Consider the following 6,275-nt stretch of genomic DNA (forward strand, 5'->3'; position numbering starts at 1 on the left):
TACAACATGGTAGAAAACACCATACCAACACATATATATATATATATATATTTTATAAAAAAAAATACAAATTAATTATAAAGTGCATATAGTAGGGAAATCTTCCATTTTCGTCCAGCTTCATTCACAGCTCGCAAAAAGTAAAAAAAAAAAAACACATGGCGGAGGCTGAAAAATAGCAGAAAATCATTAAAATCAATATAAAAACAATAAACGTTAAAATCCAATGAACCGCATATATATTAAAAAAAAGCAACCACATTAAAGAAAAGGTGCAAAGCTCAAAGTTTCGTTTAAACCGTCAGGTTTCAAGGTGCGGAGTTCCCAAATCCAACGGGATTCTTTTTGAGCCAAGGCTTTGCTCACATTACCCCCCCATGGATTCAGAGGGATGCAATCTATCCCCTTTACCCTCAAGCAAGAAGGATCAATGGCATGAAACTGTTTGAAGTGCCTCGGGACACTTTTTAATACCTCCAAATTATCTTCTTCTTTCCCAGCAAGGATATCCATCACGTGTTCTCTGATTCGTATCTTCAGGGCTCTTGTGGTCAACCCTACATAGATTTTAGTACACGTACAATACGCGTAGTAAACTACCGCAGTGGTAGTACACGTTATTGTTTGTGTAATTTTAAATTTTCGTCCATCCGAAGATACGAATTGTCACGTCCGCTCGATCAGTCACGTCCGCACATACTTACCTGCCTTCTCCCATCCCTCGGCGCACTCCCGATCCTGTCCCTCGCCGCTCTGCCTCTTCTTTTGCTGGCTCACGGCGTCTGGTGTCTTTGCGCATGCGCGGTCGCGTCTCCTCCGTCGCTGAGCCTTCTGGGAGGTCGCAACCCGATGGCTCCGCCCCAACATGGCGGCGCCCATCGGGTATTTCTTCCCGACGTCTTTCCAGGTAAGACGCCTTTGCTTTGTAGGTGCTCTGTCTGCTGTCAGCTTTCCTATGCCCTAGGCTCCCTAGTCTTAGTATCTCTTCCCTGCTTAGTTCTTTCTGTGTCTCTTCTCAGTGTTCCTGCCGTGTCCTGCCAAGTCCTGTGTTCCTGTCGTGTCCTGCCTAGTTCCGTGTTCCTGCCGTGTCCTGCCTAGTTCCGTGTTCCTGCCGTGTCCTGCCAAGTTCCGTGTTCCTGTCGTGTCCTGCCAAGTTCCGTGTTCCTGCCGTGTCCTGCCAAGTTCCGTGTTCCTGTCGTGTCCTGCCTAGTTCCGTGTTCCTGTCGTGTTCTGCCTAGTTCCGTGTTCCTGTCGTGTCCTGCCTAGTTCCGTGTTCCTGTCGTGTCCTGCCTAGTTCCGTGTTCCTGTCGTGTCCTGCCAAGTTCCGTGTTCCTGCCGTGTCCTGCCAAGTCCTGTGTTCCTGCCGTGTCCTGCCTAGTTCCGTGTTCCTGCCGTGTCCTGCCAAGTCCTGTGTTCCTGCCGTGTCTTGCCTAGTTCCGTGTTCCTGCCGTGTCCTGCCAAGTCCTGTGTTCCTGCCGTGTCCTGCCTAGTTCCGTGTTCCTGCCGTGTCCTGCCAAGTTCCGTGTTCCTGCCGTGTCCTGCCAAGTCCTGTGTTCCTGCCGTGTCCTGCCTAGTTCCGTGTTCCTGCCGTGTCCTGCCAAGTTCCGTGTTCCTGCCGTGTCCTGCCAAGTCCTGTGTTCCTGCCGTGTCCTGCCTAGTTCCGTGTTCCTGCCGTGTCCTGCCAAGTTCCGTGTTCCTGCCTAGTTCCGTGTTCCTGTCGTGTCCTGCCTAGTTCCGTGTTCCTGCTGTGTCCTGCCAAGTCCTGTGTTCCTGCCGTGTCCTGCCTAGTTCCGTGTTCCTGCCGTGTCCTGCCTAGTTCCGTGTTCCTGTCGTGTCCTGCCTAGTTCCGTGTTCCTGCTGTGTCCTGCCAAGTCCTGTGTTCCTGCCGTGTCCTGCCTAGTTCCGTGTTCCTGCCGTGTCCTGCCAAGTCCTGTGTTCCTGCCGTGTCCTGCCTAGTTCCGTGTTCCTGCCGTGTCCTGCCAAGTCCTGTGTTCCTGCCGTGTCCTGCCTAGTTCCGTGTTCCTGCCGTGTCCTGCCAAGTCCTGTGTTCCTGCCGTGTTCTGCCTAGTTCCGTGTTCCTGCCGTGTCCTGCCTAGTTCTGTGTTCCTGCCGTGTCCTGCCTAGTCCTGAGTTCCTGCCGTATCCTGCTTCGTCCCGTGTTCCTGCCGTATTCAGCTAAGTCCTGTATTCCTGTTGTTCCCCACCAGTCCTATAGCTCTGTGGTCTCTCTCTCTCTCTCGGGTCGTCCCTTTGGCTCTAGCTGTTGTGTCTCCATTCCCCCGAGGTCCTGCTCCTAACACTCCCTGTATAGGGGGTGGTTCCATCTGGTCCGCTCGACCCCGGGAGCTCTAGAGTCACGACCCAGAGGGTCCACTCTCGGATTCCTTTCCGAATCCTTACACGAATTCAGTTGCTGTATCCACATTAGGGCACGCCACACACTTCCCACATGGTTTACAACCCCATGGGGATCTTGGCTGTTGTTTTTGTGACCCAAATAATGGCCGTTCTTTTGGGACGTATAAACTCCTAACCAAAGTGTCCCTCAAGCTCTTTGATCTTCGCGCAGTGAGAGAGGGTTTCTGCGACAAATACTGTTTGAGCACTGGATCCGCCAATAAAACTGGCCAATGTTTTGCCACGCTATCAGAAAGTTTTCCCCCATTGGGAGTTATAGGTTGTCACCAACCTTACCTGATTAGTTGCAGTTTTTTTCCCCGACGAATAAAGAAGTTGATGGTGGTCCTTATTTCTAGCACGATTGTATGCTCTTTTTATACTTCTTCGACTGTAACCCCTCTCCAGGAATCTTGTCCTCATTTCCAGTGCACGTTTTTCAAAATCCTCCATAGTGGAGCAAATTCTTCTGATCCGCAGAAACTGGCCATATGGCACTGCATTGATTACATGAGACGGGTGAGAGGAGCTGGCATGTAAAACAGAATTGACCGCAGTATCCTTACAGAAGGCATCGGAGATTAACAGATCACTAGGGTCTCTTTTGACCAAAACATCAAGGAATTCAATCTGCTCATAACTGTATTTATATGTTAAATGAATGTTATACTCATTATTATTCAAAGTCTGAAAAAAAGTTTGAAGCTCAGACGATGTACCACGCCAGATCAGAAATATGTCATCGATGTAGCGGGTCCAAAAAATGACCCGCTCCATTGATGTACCCTGATCTGACGCGAATAGATCCCTCTCCCACAGCCCCAGGAACACATTTGCATACGAGGGCGCACAAGCCGCCCCCATCGCGGTGCCCTGGAGTTGTAGGTAGAGGGATCCATTAAAAATAAAAAAAAGTTATGAGTCAGAAGAAATTGTAGGAGGCTTACCAAAAACTCGATTTCCTCCCTTGAAAAATTGGTCATAGTCAAAAAATTAGAGACCGCCCTCAAGCCATCATGGTGCCGGATGTTTGTATATAGCGACTCCACGTCGCAAGTCACTAGAAGCATATCCTCATCAATATGCACTGAGTCTATTTTTTTTCAAAAAATCAGACGTGTCCCGAGTGAATGAGGGAATGGCTTCCACCAATGGCTTGAGGAACATGTCTATGTATCTCCCGATGCCTTCCGTAAGGCTGCCTATCCCGGAAATGATGGGCCTTCCCGGAGGATTTTTCTGATTTTTATGCACCTTTGGCAATAAATACAATACCAACAGATTATCCCTTACCTCCACAGTAATAATTACCCTCTCCTCCGCCCTCCATAGAATTTTTCGAAGCTCCTCTTTATATGAGACAAGAGGATTGAACGTTAATTTTTTGTAACAAATAGAATCTCTCAACATTCTATATGCCTCTGTCTCATATAAACTCGTTGGTCAGATTACAACATTTCCACCTTTGTCCGCAGGTTTTATTAAAATGTCCTTGAGGTTACTCGGAACCTTTATAGCTTGATGTTCTTTTTTTTGTCAAGTTATCCTGCCAGACTATTGGTGGAATCCCTTCAAGCTCTTTTGTCACTAGTTGAATAAAAATATCCACATTTGGACATAGGGACAAAGGAGGAAATTTTTTTGGATTTCGGGCGGAGTGAGGGTGGTATCTTACCCAAAGATGGATTGACATGTTCTTCTGCCAGCTCCTCCAAATCCCTCAATGTAGCTTGTTCCTCAGGTAAAGGGAAATAACTTTTGAATCTCTTCACTATGGTGCCACTTTTTAAGCCATAGCGATGTCCCGAACACATGCAGGTCCTTAATCACTGTAAAGGTGTCAAGCCGCGTGCTAGGGGAAAAGGTTAGACCCTTAGATAAAACAGAAAAGTTCTTCATTACTGAGTTCATAATTCGATAAGTTAATTACCTTTAGGGCATCATTTCTGGAGTTGGAGGTCTGCGGGCGTGTATTAGAATCCGATTTTTGTTCTTTTTTTTCCTTTTATTATTCCCAAATCTTGTTTGAATGGAGTATTGGGTTCCGTCAGATCTCCCTCCAGACGATGCCAAAGATGACACCGAAGAAGTTCTCCTAATATGACTCCCGGAACTTTTCCTTCTCCATCTATACACTGTGCCATTAGTGTTGGTTGCTGCACTGGTATCCGCACCATCAAAGACCGAAGCAGCTTGTTACCTGCCAGGTCGTGTCTCGATTTCTATAATCCATTGTTTGTCAACAACAACTCTGCGAAAATACACAGCAAAACACAATTTACCAATAAGGACAAACAAAACACAGGTGAAATACAAAAATTAACCCCTGTGCCCCCCGTCAGGAGATATTAAAGCCGTAACGGTCTCGTACAAGCAAATATATAAACCTATAAAAAAAAATGTACAAGTCAGGCCTCAAAGTACAAAACAAAATACCAAAATTGCCTTATCGCCTGTCGTTTCGTCTTCATCGCCGTATCTCAAATAAAATGTTCACCTCAGCAAAACTTTTTTTGAACTGGATGAGTGCAGTGATTTCGTTTCATTTCAAGTATTGATGGGACCATTGTCTCCGTTCACTTGCACCATCAAACTCTACAAACAGTCGAGTGCTAGCTTTTCGTTCTCTCTACTATATTGTATAATGCACCCCCATAGGCAGACTCTATAATATAATGCAGCACCCATAGGCAGACTCTATAGTATAATGCAGCACCCATAGGCAGACTCTATAGTATAATGCACCCCATAGGCAAACACTATAGTATAATGCAGCACCCATAGGCAGACTCTATAGTATAATGCACCCCCATAGGCAGACTCTATAGTATAATGCAGCACCCATAGGCAGACTCTATAGTATAATGCAGCACCCATAGGCAGACTCTATAGTATAATGCACCCCATAGGCAAACACTATAGTATAATGCAGCACCCATAGGCAGACTCTATAGTATAATGCACCCCCATAGGCAGACTCTATAGTATAATGCAGCACCCATAGGCAGACTCTATAGTATAATGCAGCACCCATAGGCAGACTCTATAGTATAATGCACCCGCATAGGCAGACTCTATAGTATAATGCAGCACCCATAGGCAGACTCTATAGTATAATGCAGCACCCATAGGCAGACTCTATAGTATAATGCACCCCATAGGCAAACACTATAGTATAATGCACCCCCCATAGGCAGACTCTATAGTATAATGCACCCCCATAGGCAGACTCTATAGTATAATGCAGCACCCATAGGCAGACTCTATACTATAATGCACCCCTATAGGCAGACTCTATAGTATAATGCACCCCCATAGGCAGACTCTATTGTATAATGCACCCCCATAGGCAGACTCTATAGTATAATGCAGCACCCATAGGCAGACTCTATACTATAATGCACCCCTATAGGCAGACTCTACTGTATAATGCACCCCCATGGGCAGACTCTATAGTATAATGCACCCCCATAGGCAGACTCTATAGTATAATGCGCCCCCCATAGGCAGACTCTATAATATAATGCACCCGCATAGGCAGACTCTATAGTATAATGCACCCCCCCCATAGGCAGACTCTATAGTATAATACAGCCTCGTAAAAACAATAAATATTCACCTCTCTTCCTCCTGGTTCCTCTGCTGCTCTGAGCGCCTGCACATCTCCAGACAGCAGGCGCCGAGTAGTGACGTCATGGTAACCCCTGTTGGTGTCGGCTTCGGTGACATCAGATGCTGAGAGGGGGATGATGTGAGAGGGAGTGTAATGCTGTTGAACCTGCAATAACAGGTGGGAGGCCCCGCCTGCTCAGGGGCCCCATAGCGGCAGGGTGGTAGAGCAGGGAGATCATGTCTCCTTGTTTTGTCGCAGTGCAACT

Source organism: Ranitomeya imitator, chromosome 10, assembly GCF_032444005.1.
Source record: "Ranitomeya imitator isolate aRanImi1 chromosome 10, aRanImi1.pri, whole genome shotgun sequence".
NCBI classification, from domain to species: domain Eukaryota; kingdom Metazoa; phylum Chordata; class Amphibia; order Anura; family Dendrobatidae; genus Ranitomeya; species Ranitomeya imitator.